Source organism: Ursus arctos, unplaced genomic scaffold (assembly GCF_023065955.2).
Source record: "Ursus arctos isolate Adak ecotype North America unplaced genomic scaffold, UrsArc2.0 scaffold_12, whole genome shotgun sequence".
Lineage (NCBI taxonomy): Eukaryota > Metazoa > Chordata > Mammalia > Carnivora > Ursidae > Ursus > Ursus arctos.
The window spans coordinates 42,069,596-42,082,371 of record NW_026622786.1 but is presented as its reverse complement, the minus strand read 5'-3'; the positions used below and the strand labels follow the sequence as shown (position 1 = coordinate 42,082,371).

At 37.8% G+C, this 12,776-nt stretch overlaps 1 protein-coding gene across 15 annotated transcripts in view; it reads left to right on the top strand.

Moving 5' to 3' along the window:
- NEXN (nexilin F-actin binding protein) overlaps nt 1-12,776 on the top strand; it is a 48,862-nt gene that overhangs the window by 10,774 nt on the left and 25,312 nt on the right. The window contains exon 1 of one of the 15 annotated variants that reach the window (XM_044383718.3): nt 7,870-7,912. The exons of the other annotated variants lie outside the window; for them this stretch is intronic. The gene's annotated coding sequence lies outside the window, so the exon portion shown is untranslated. Of the gene's footprint in view, nt 1-7,869; nt 7,913-12,776 lie in introns of those variants that run through there. 15 annotated transcript variants of the gene reach the window in all.

Genomic DNA, 12,776 nt, shown 5'->3' with positions numbered 1-12,776 from the left:
AAAATAATTATTCTGGTAAGAACTTTGAAGAAACTGCATTAAAACAGCTTCCCCATAGAAGCTGAGGTAACTTTATGTACTCACCACACTTGGATTCTGGGACCTATGGAAAAGACCTGATAATTCGCAAATGTTTATTAGGATTCTGAAGAAGAGAACACTGTTAAAGTGGATACTTTGAATTTTAATAGCTTCTTGTCTTATAAGTTTATTAATCAAAATGATAGTGGTACATGTGGATACTAAATATATATCTGGTAACTTTATATGAAATTGAAGGGGGTTTGGGGTCTCTGCTCTAAATCAGCAAATTCCACCTGAGTTTATAGACTAGTGGGTGAAATGTTGACTAATAGCATATAAAAAAGCATGAAAATGGGAGGCAATGATAAAATTAGTCAAAGATTGAATGGATATTTGGATTTTGAGAATATGTTCCCAAAAGATTAATCTGAAAATCTGCAAGTGTCCAATAGCAGATTTTAACACAAGTGCTTAATGAACTTTCTGGTTCATTAAGGAAATAAAAGTTGGGTCAAAGGAATGGGATCTTTTAGACTTCTCCGTTTTGATGATTGCTATGTGGATATTAAAAATCTTTCCATGATGGCTTTTGGGGTCTATTTTAAATTATAATTTATTAGTTCATGGGCATTGAGGCACTGGAGAGGAGCCAATCTGCTATAACCTGGGAAAGGAGCATAAAGTCTACCGGATGTACAGGTGAAAATCTGGGTGGATGTAAGAGAAGTGCAAACAGTAGTTTGAGAATGGAGGTCATTATCTTGGGTGTCTAACTGGAAAGTGGGGGTACGGTGCATTGCCGCCTTTCAGTTCCGTATCAGAGATGGTTGATGTTAGAACTTTACCTGTGTCAGGGCGCCTGGGTGGCTCAGTCCGTTAAGCATCCGACTCTTGTTTTGGGCTCAGGTCATGATCTCAGGGTAGTGAGATCGAGCCCCGGATCGGGCTCTGCACTCAGGGGGGGGAGTCTGTCTGAGGTTCTCTCTCTCTCTCTCCCTCTGGCCCTCCCACACCTCCCTCAAATAAATAAATAATTCTTAAAAAAAAAAAAAAAAGAACCCTACCTGTGCGTGTAGATAATAAAGCAGACTGGACCATTAAAAATCCTGTTCCAAGGCTTTGGTGAGAGTTTTGGCCAAGAGACTGTGAACAGCATGAGACTAGGGAGAGCGTCTGTCTGTTCATTGAACTGTATTTCTCAATGCTCAGCAGAGTGCCTGGCACATAGCAGATGCTTAATAAATATTTGTGTAATAATAAATGGTGTGTTCTATTTATATTGTATTCCTGCATGATGAGAATCATAATGCTAGTAATACATTATATCCAAACAAGCTGTAACTGTTTATAAAGTGCTTCCCCTTAAAGTTGGCAGGATTGACTTATGCAGTCAACAGTTATCCCGCATGTCTTCTGTATGCCAGGCCCATGCCACAGGCTGTCGGTCCAGCAGTGCATAAACTACAGTCTGTTCTCTCAAAGAGCTCACACTCTGGTAGGGAGGCATTCAAGAAAGTGGCTCATTACCATACATTATGGTAAATGCTAGAGTCAGGGTAAGTGTGGGGGTGCAGTGGAAACACAGGAGAGTCAAGGAAGACTTGCTGGAGAAAAATGACTATCTAAGACCTAAAAGATGAGTAGGAGTCAGCTAAGAGACAAGGGAATGGGCAGAACTTTAAGCTGAGGGAGCTAGCTGTGCAAAGGCTTGAGGTGTGCCCGTTTTTCCTTGGGGATGATAGAATGGGAGGAAGGTGTGGACAGAGATGAGGCTAAAGAGGCAATGTGAACTACCAACGTGTATGACATCGCTGAATAAAAAGTGTAGAGTAAGAAAAAAAGGCCAGAGACTGAAACACATGTGGGCAGACAACATTGAAGAAACAGAGGCAGAGAAGCCCTCAGAGGAGGCACAGGGAATGGTCAGAGATATGGAAGAACAGGGAGAGAGAGGTGTCCTAGAGCCAAGTGAGGAGGATTTCAGAGTGAAGGAGCGGTGGAGACTGTCAGATGCAATCTTGACATTCTGGAGGAGGACGCTGTCCATTTTATTGGGCAATATAATGAGAAAGGCATTATTTTTCCTATTTTATATAAAAAACTGAAGTGCACAGAAGTAAACTGGCTTGTTCAAGACCATGCATCTAATAAACAGCCCAAACAGAAACCCTAAGACAAATTTTCTGGTTCTAACTCCAGTGCTTTCTCCACCATCATGGTCTTCTTGATGTGTTTAGAAAGTCAGCAGTTAAGGGGCGCCTGGGTGGCTCAGTCGTTAAGCGTCTGCCTTCGGCTCAGGGCATGATCCCGGCGTTGTGGGATCGAGCCCCACATCGGGCTCCTCCACTGGGAGCCTGCTTCTTCCTCTCCCACTCTCCCTGCTTGTGTTCCCTCTCTCTCTGGCTGTGTCTCTCTGTCAAATAAATAAATCTTTTTTTTTTTTTTTAAATCAGCAGTTAACTGTGAAAGTGTCATCAGGATAGAATTCTGAACATTTTACTACAAAGGTCCTTAAGCAACAAAAGCTTTAGTAGAATATTTTGAAAGACTTTAAAATATATTTGTATTAACCTTTCTCCAAATTTAAAAAGATACGGGTTTGGAAATTTTTGTATGAGAGAGAGTTTATGAAAAATTAGGACAAAATTGAACCTGAAAATACAATTTTAAAAATTGAAGTGTAATTAACAGTGTTATATTAGTTTCAGGCGTACAACATTGATTCAGCAGTTCTATTCATTATTCAATATTCACTACAATAAGTGTAGTCACCATTTGTCACCATACACGGTATTATTTACTGTGTTCCTTACGCAGTGCTTTTCATTCCCATGACTTACTTATTTTATAACTGGAGTTTGTACTTCCTAATTCCCTTTATGTATTTGGCCCATCCCTCTAGCTCTCTCCCCTCTGGCAACTACTGGTTTGTTCTCTGTTTTTTAAGAATTTATTGGGTTTGTTTCTTTATTCGTTTGTTTTTTTAGATTCTGCATATAAGTGAAATCATATGGTATTTGTCTTTCTCCCATTTATTTCACCGAGCATAATGCCCTGTAAACCCAAATGGAAAGATCTCTTTCTTTTTTTTTTTATGTCTGAGTAATATTCGTGTGTGTGTGTGTGTGTGACATTTTCTTTATCCATCCACCCATTGATGGACACTTGGGTGGCTTCCATATGTTGGCTACTGTAAATAATGCAGCAGTAAACATAGGGGTGCATGTATCTTTTTGAGTGAGATATGACAGTTAGAATGGCAGGCACTGGAACCTCCATACCATTTTTCACAGTGGCTGAACCGGTTTGCAGTCCTGGTGCATTGGCGTTATGTTTTCTCCACATCCCCGCCAACACTTATTTCTTATCTTTATGATATTTAGTCATTCTGACAGGTGTGAGGTTATATCTCATTGTGGTTTTGACTTGCATTTCCCTGATAATTAGTGATGTTGGGCATCTTTTCATAGGTCTTTTGACCCTCTGTACATCTTTGAAAAAAAATGTCTCTTTGGGTCCCCTGCCCATCTTTCAATCAGATTGGCTTTTTTGGTTGAATTGTATAACTTCTTCATATTTTTGTATTTTAACCCCTTATTGGGTATATCAGTTGCAAATATCTTCTCCCATTAAGCAGGATGCCTTTTTGCTGGTTGATGGTTTCCTTTGCTGTGTTTCCTTTGTTGTTTTGTTGTAGTCCCAATAGCTTATTTTTGCTTTGGTTTCCCTTGCCTGAGGAGACATATCCATAAATACATCGCTAAGGGCGATTTCCAAGAGATTACTGCTTGTGTTTTCTTCCAGGAATTTTATGGTTTTAGGTCTCACATTTAGGTCTTTAGTCCATTTTGAGTTTATTTTTATGTATGGTATAAGAAAGAAGAGTTTCATGGGGCACCTGGGTGGCTCAATTGGTTAAGCATTTGTCTTCAGCTCAGGTCATGATCCCAGGGTCCTGGGATCAAGTCCTGAGCCGGGCTCCCTGCTCAGCAAGGAGTCTGCTTCTCCCTCTCCACTCCCACCCCCCTGCTTGTGCTCTTTCTCGCTATCTCTGTCTCTCAAATAAATAAATAAAATCTTCAAAAAAAAAAGGGGGCGCCTGGGTGGCACAGCAGTTAAAGCGTCTGCCTTCAGCTCAGGGCGTGATCCCAGCGTTGTGGGATTGAGCCCCACATCAGGCTCCTCTGCTATGAGCCTGTTTCTTCCTCTCCCACTCCCCCTGCTTGTGTTCCCTCTCTCGCTGGCTGTCTCTATCTCTGTCAAATAAATAAATAAAATCTTTAAAAAAAATCTTAAAAAAAAAAAGACTAATTTCGTTCTTTTGCATGTAGCTGTCCAGTCTTCTCAACACCATTTATTGAAAAGACTGTCTTCCCTCTTGTATAATCTTGCCTCCTTTGTTGTAAATTAATTGACCATATAGGTGTGGCTTTTTCTCTGGCCTCTCTATCCTGCTCTGTTGATCTACGTGCCTCGCTTTGTGCCAGCTTTGTGTAATATGTTTTGAAATCTGGGATTGTGATACCTCCATTTTTTTTTCTTCTTTCTTAAGATTGCTTTGGCTTTTTGAGGTCTTTTGTGGTTCCATACAAATTTTAGAATTATTTGTCCTCGTTCTATGAAAAATGCTATTAGTATCTTGATACAGATTGCATTGAATCTGTAGATTGCTTTGGGTATGTTTTGTATGTTTGAATGATATTAATTCTTCCAATCCATGAGCATTATATCCTTCCATTTGTTTGTGTCGTCCTCAATTTCTTCCATCGACGTCTTATAGTTCTCAGCATATGCAGAAATTAACTTCCTGGGTTAAATTTATCCTAGGGATTTTATTCTTTTTGGTGCAGTTGTAAATGGGATTATTTTCTTAATTTCTCTTTCTGCTACTTCATTATTAGTGTATAGAAATGCATCAGATTTCTCTATATTAATGATCTGGAATTTTTATATCCTAATACACATTGCACCACAAAAAGCTGTGATCATTTACATATTAAGCAGCTGTTATTTAGTCCAAGACATGGTCCCCAGTTGGCTGATATATGAGAGGTAGGCAGTTTGGACAGAGTTGCGGGTCATTGTGCCCTCCTGGGAGGAGGGGCCAGAGGATTTAGGACATCGTGGAGTGAGGATGGAGAGAGGGTGGTAGGACACAGAAAGGAGAAGATTTAAGGAAACTGAAAACGTTCAGCTGCAGTTTAGAGAGCATAATGATCCATTCCTTGACTAAATGTCAGGACTGTTGGACTCCCTTCCACAGGAACTTCCTTGATGAACTAATTTATGGTTCAGTGTTGAGATTCACTAACATGTGTGACATTCAGGTAGTTTTTGAACATTTCAGAGTCCATGTCATGACTTTGTTGGAGTCACATATACTTCAAAAATCCCTCATAAAACCAAAATTCTCCATCCTTATATAATTAAAAGTGAATTTGTTTAGCATAGGACTGTTAAATAATGTTCTGTTAGATAAATTCAGAAGCCTTCTGGACTCTTGGCAATTCAGCAGAATGATGAGAGAGGTTGTTCCTTAAGAGAATGGCGGATGTGTGAATATTGTTACTGGATTTTTTCACTATCATTAATTACAAGAGGACTGCTAACTTGCATGTTGCTGACTTGGGCACTTTTAAAATCAGAGGAAACAGTACCTGACTTTATCACATGTGAATGAATTCACTCAATGAATTCTAAACCACCACCAGCTGAATTAACTGCTTTTCATTCAGTAAATAACCTAACTCTGGGATCTCCTTAACTCCAAGCAATTCTAAGAGAATAACTGCTAGCACATATCAATTTAAAAGAAAATAAACCTGCTTAAGTAAAAGCTGTGCTCACATGGGGAAAAACCAGCACCATGTTGTACTGCCAGTTGCCAGCTCAAGACTACAAATTCATTAAATGGAGAGAATACTTTCAGTCATTTCTTTTGAGATTCCAGTATATTTCTACTGCTCAGAATTATGGTTCTCAAATAATTTGGCCACACTAGTAGGTTAAGCCTTCTAAGCCGGTTGGTATTTCTCCCCCTCCCCCAGACAGGCCAGTTGTATGCTTTTTTGGCATCAGCATAATACAGTGGGTAAGACTGCAGACTCTGTAGTCAGATTGCCTGTCTTTATCCTGTGTCCACCACTCATTAGCTGTGTGGTCCTGGACAAGTTACTTAACTCTCAGGTGTCCCATCTATAACAATTTACAGACTTCAGACCTATTAGATTTTCAAACCTATTAGATAAACTCAAAGATATTATTCTTGTCTTAATATTTTAAGAACTTTAAAACTACCGGGCTTGGAAATTTTGAGAGAGGGTTTGATAATAGTTTTTACCTTAGAGGGTTATTGAGGGGAGTGGATGATATAATGCTTGTTAAACACTTGGCATATTACCTGGCGTACAATAAAGGCTCTATAAATGTTAGCTTGGATTAATACCATCATTTTATTCATATGTGATCAAAGGATGTATTAGTGAGATAGTTTTGATAAGACAATACAACCAAGGACTGTGGAATAGAATCCTTTCTTGTGAAGTTAATGAACCAAACGTAGTCAAATTCATACCTTTAACTTTAACACAGAAAGACATCTGGGTTAGCAATTGGAATATAATGCTGTTTCTACCAGGCAGAGTCACACCTTTTAAAAATTTATAAAGGAATCCTGGGATGCCTGGGTGGCTCAGTCGGTTGAGCACCTGACTCTTGATTTTGGCTCAGGTGGTGAACTCAGGGTTGTGAGATCCAGCCCTGCATTGGGCTTTGCGCTCAGTGTGGAGTCTGCTTGTCCCTCTCCTTCTAAATAAATAAAATTTCTAAAAATAATTTTAAAAAATGTAAAGGGACCCTATAGATATTTGCCTGCTTGATTTTGAAACTTTTTCAAAACTATTTTTTTAAAACTAATTTTTTACAAACTGGTTTGTAATCTATACCTTAAAAGAGAAGTCTGTAAGACAAAAAGCCAGTAAACTTATTTTGCTACAACTTTTTTTATCCTCAAAATGCAGAACAGAGCAAACTCAGAAAAGGATCACTTGCTTATATTTTATTAAAAAAAGTTAAAGTTAGTACTATTCAAATTTTCAGAGACTTTCAAAATGAGAGCTCAGAATACTGAAATGATATTAAAAGACTATTTTAACTGGTTTTACTCATCCTAAATTTATAAATTAAATTTATTCTGCATCTATAAATAAGTCAAGATATAATTTGAAGATTTTTTAAAAATTAAATGAAGGTAGCTGATTCATTTATTCTCCAGGACTATTCTTGACAGGCTAATTTTTCCCCATCACCAAACCCACACAGTTTTCTTTCATTTCACCACACACACACACACACACACACACACACACACGTTTCCCGAAGTTCCCTCTGGCGAGTTAATTCAGCTAAATTTGTTAATCCCTATAATCCTATGTGAGATTGCTCAAATTTTTCTCATACCTTTGGTATTACTCTTTTAGATGACAAAAATGATTTATTGTGTGCTCACTGCAGGGAAATGTAGGTTGTTACTGAAGAGGGTAAAAAAAGTAGTGAGGGAGACCATGAGTAATGAAATTAATCAAAATTATGGGCACTTACTAATGTTAGGTATTCTAGAATTTTTCACATATGTTATTTAATCCTAACTAGGAAGCACAGAATTGAAATTTGGATTTAGGTGTGATCATCAAATTGTTGTAATCAAAGTATGAGATAATAAGGGCTCACCTGTATTGTTATGGAGGCAATGAAAATAGCGAAGTAATAATATGTGAAAAAATTTGAAAGAAACATTCACAAATCTTGACAATCTATCATAATTTAGGAGATCTAAAAGAAGAATGAACCAGAAATAACTCTAAGGTTTGAGAAGCTCTGAGAATGAAGGGTAAGTTTTATTGGTTATACAAGAAGAAATCTCTAATAGGTAACTCTAGGTATGACACAGTGACTTAGGTAAGAGCTCAGGACTAGAGCTACTTGTTATTTTTATCTCAGGCACACAGATTACTCACAAACCTTGGTGATGACACACAGTCACGCATGGCCTGCTTTTATTAGGAAAGTATTGTTAATAATAAGCACCCACAGGCGCACTGAACAACAAAAGTTAGGACTTTGTTAATAATTACATGGAATCATGTCCCATCCACCTCCATCATGTTGTCTTCTCCCAGAGAGAAAACTTTAGCCCCAAATGTCTTCACTGGAAAGTTCTTGCAGACATTTAAGGAAAAAATGGTATCAGTTGTACATGAGGGAGGTCTTACAGAAAATTAAGAGAAGAAATACTTCCCATCTCATTGTATGAGAACAGTATTACTCCGTTAACAAAAGCGGATGTTACAAAAAAATAAAACGACAGACCACTATCTCCCATAAACACGGATGCAAAACTTAACAAAATTTTATCAATTTGAATTTATCAGTATGTTAAACGGATAATGCATCATGACCAAATAAAGTTTATCCTAGGAATGTAAAAATTGATTTAACATTTGAAAATAATCTACAATAAAAATAAAAATCATATGATTATCTCAATAGATACAGAAAAAGCATTAGATTAAATCCAACATCCATTCCTGAAATTGCTCTTGCACAATAGGAATGGAAAGAAACTTAATCTCGTAGAGGCCATCTAAGAAAAATCTGTAGCTAAGTTCATATTTAATAGTAAAAGACTAAATGTGTTTCTCCTAAGATCAGAAACAAGGCAAAGATGTCTGCTCCCCCTACTTCTATTTGATTTTGTATTGAAGGTTCCGTAGCCAGTACAGTCAGACCAGAAAAAGAAATAAGACATCCATATTGGAATGGAAAAAGTAGAAATGTGTTCATAGATGATATAAAAGTCTATGTAGAAAATCTAGTGGAATCTACAAAAAAACTCCAGTGGTACTAATAAGTTACTTTAGCCGGGCAGCAGGATATAAGATGAGAATACAAAAATATGGGGCGCCTGGGTGGCGTAGTCGTTAAGCGTCTGCCTTCGGCTCGGGGTGTAATCCCGGCATTCCGGGATCGAGCCCCACATCGGGCTCCTCCGCTGGGAGCCTGCTTCTTCCTCTCCCACTCCCCTGCTGTGTTCCCTCTCTCACTGGCTGTCTCTCTGTCACATAAATAAATAAAATCTTTAAAAAAAAAGATTAGAATACAAAAGTAAATTATATTTCTAGGGGCACCTGGGTGGCTTAGTCACTTGAGTGTCTGCCTTCAGCTCAGGTTGTGATCACGGGCTCCCTGCTCAGCGGGAAGTCTGCTTCTGCCTCTCCCCCTGCCTCCCCCCACTTCCCCCCCGCACATGCTTGCTCGCTCTCTCTCTCAAATAAATAAATCTTTAAAAAATTATATTTCTATATACTAGCAACAAGTGATCATCAATTGAATTCTAAAAAATAACATCATTTAAAATAGCATCAACAAGTATGGAATTATTTACAGATAATCTCACAAAAATGTGGAAGACCTGCATCCTGGAAACAACAAAACATTTCTGAGAAAATTATAGAAGATGTAAATAAATGGAGAGTTATATAGATAGAGTAAAAAAATGGAAAATTCATGGATTAGAAGTCTCAAGATGTCATTACAGATTCAGTGCAGTCCCAATCAAAATCTCAGCAGGCATTTTACAGAAACTGATGACCTGATTCTAAAATTTATATGTGAATTCAAAGGACTTAGGATAGTCAAAACAAGTTTTAAAAAAGAAAATCGGAGTTAAACTAACTTTTTCAAGGCTCATTATAAAGTACACTAATCAGGCTCCTGGGTGGCTCACTCGGTTAAGTGTCTGACTCTTGATTTTAGCTCAGGTCATGATCTCAGGGCCCTGGGATTGACCCGTACATCGGGCTCCACTCAGCGCAGAGTCGGCTTGGGATTGTCTCTCTCCCTCTCCCTCTGCACCTCCTTCCCACTCAAGCTCTCTCTCTCTCTCAAATAAATAAAATCTTAAAAAAAAAACAACACTAATCAAGACAGTGGCATGATGACTGTAGTTTAAAAAAAAAAAGAAGAAGAACTGTTCTTGGCATCAAGAGAGACAGACTGAATAGGGTCCAGAAATAGACCCACCCATGTATGGTCAGTAGGTTTTTGATGAAAGTGCAAGAAGCATTTCAGTGGAGAGAGGATACATTTTTGTAATAAGTGGTCCTGGAGAAATTGTTATCCACATGCAAAATATGAACTTTCGTCATATTAAAAAATCAACCCAAAATGGATCAAAGACCTGAATATAGAACCTAAAACTCTTGGAAGTAAATGTAGGTTAAATTCTTTGTGATTGTAGGTTAGGCCAGTACAACAAGAAAAGCATAAAGTATAAAAGGAAAATATGATAAAATGGACTTTCTCAAAATGAAGAACTATTGATCTTCAGAAGACGTTGTTAAGAAAATTAAAAGACAAAAGACTGGGAGAGTATCTTTTCAAATTATGCATGTGATATAGGTCTTGTATCCAGGATATATAAAGTACTTTCAGAACTTAATGGAAAATAGCACCTGAGTAGCTCAGTCAGTTAAGTGTCACACTTTTGATTTCAGCTCAGGTCATGATCTCAGGGTTGTGAGATCCGGCCCCATTCTCAGTGGGGAGTCATCTTGATATTCTCTTTGCCTCTTCCCCTGCCCTCCATCACTTGCTCACTCTCTGTCTCTAAAATAAATAAGTAGATCTTAAAAAAAAAAAAAAAACTTAATGGAACATAACCCAGTAACAAAATGTGCAAAAGATTTGAACAGATACTCCCGTCAAGGAATATTTACAGGTAGAAAAGAAACATACAAAAAGATGTTCAATAGCATTAGTTATTAGGGAAATGTAAATTAAAGCCATAGTGTGATGTCACAACACACCTTTAGAATGTCTAAAATTAAGACGACCATACCAAGTGTTGGTGAAGATGTAGAGAAACTATAACTCTCGTACACTATTGGTGGAAAGATAAAACGGTACAGCCACTTAGAAAACAGTTTGGCAGTTTCTTAAGGAGTTATACATCTACCATAAGGTGTAGCCATTATACTTTACCTACTGGAGAAATAAAAAAAGTATGTTCACACGAAGACTTGTATGTGAATATTCATAGCAACTTTCTGTGTAATAGTAACTGTAAACAACCCAAATATCCATCAACAGATGGTTAACAAATTGTGGGATAGTCCTACAATGGAATAATATTCAGTACTAAAAAGGAATGAACTATTGATATATGTAACAACATGGATGAATCTCAAAAATAATTATGCTGGGTAAAGAAGCCTGACAAAAGAGTACATACGATCCGATTTCATTTATAGAAAATTTAATCTACAGGGACCAAAAGCGTACCTGCCTGGGGACGGGGGTGGGAAAAGCAAGGAAAGGAGGGAGTTAAGGGGTCTGAGAACACTTTTGTGGGTAATGTATATATTATCTTGATTGTGGTGATCGTGTCACAGATACACACAAATGTGAACTTCCCAAACTGTGCACTTTTTAAAAGTGTAGTTTATTGTATGTCAATTAGTAAAGCTGTTAAAACATTTTTTTAAAGATTTTTATTTATGATTTTGAGATAGAGTGAGAGCGAGAGCACGGGCCAGGAGGCAGAGGGAGAGGGAGAAGCAGGCGCCCCACTGTGTAGGGAGCCTGACACAGGGTTTGATCCTGGGACAATGGGATCATGACCTGAGCCGAAGGCAGACATTTAACTGATTGAGCCATTCAGGTGCCCCAACTGTTAAAATTTTTTTAAGTCAATGGATAAAATTCTAAAAATTACTCCATTCAGAAGTAGGCAGGGGAAGAGTAATAGAGGAAGAAGAAAAGAGGCAAACAGAAACAAATAGTAAAATGGTAGACTTAAGTCCATTCATATAAATAATTACATTAAATGTTAATGGACAAACCACTGTAATTAAAAGATATTATGAGGATTGATTTTTTTCAAAAAAGCAAGGTCCAGTTATATACTGTGTCCAAGAGAGGTACTTTACATATAAAGATGTAGGTTGAAAGTACATAATGGCTAGAAAATTATATACATCATGCAGACTAAACTTAAGAAAGTTGGTGTGGCTATTTTAATATCAGGTAAGTTCAAGACAATGGGATCAAAAGGAAATTTCATACTGATGGAGTCAATTCAAAAAGAAGCTATCATAATGCATATGCACTTAAAAGAGCTTGAAATTACATGAAAAAAAATGACAGGAAGAAATCCACATAGTTGAAGACTGTTAGAAGAGCTAGGCCACACAAAAAAATTAGTAAAGACACAGAAGATCTAAATAGCACAATCAACTACCCTGACCTAGTTGATATTTATAGAATAATATACCCAGTAACTGCAGAATACAAATTCTTTGCAAGTGTACTTGATACTTGTACTTGACCAAGCTGTTCTGGATCATAAATTTACAATGATCTTTTTTTCTTTTAAAGATTTATTTATTTGAGAGAGAGCGCATGAGCAGGGGGAGGGGCAGAGGGAGAAAAGCTCAAGCAGACTCCATGCTGAGCACGGAGCCCGTCACAGGACTTGATCTCACGACCCTGAGATCATGACCTGAGGTGAAATCAAGAGTTGGACAGTCAACCAGCTGAGCCACCCAGATGCCCCTATAAGGATCTCTTAATACCATGTGCCTTGTACATTCTATACCCTGAATTTTGGGAAACGGAGCTGAAGGTTATCACAGTTTATTACTTGCCTGGATTGTGTCAGTATTTTTTGAGGAGCAGTTAACATGTTGTTTTTG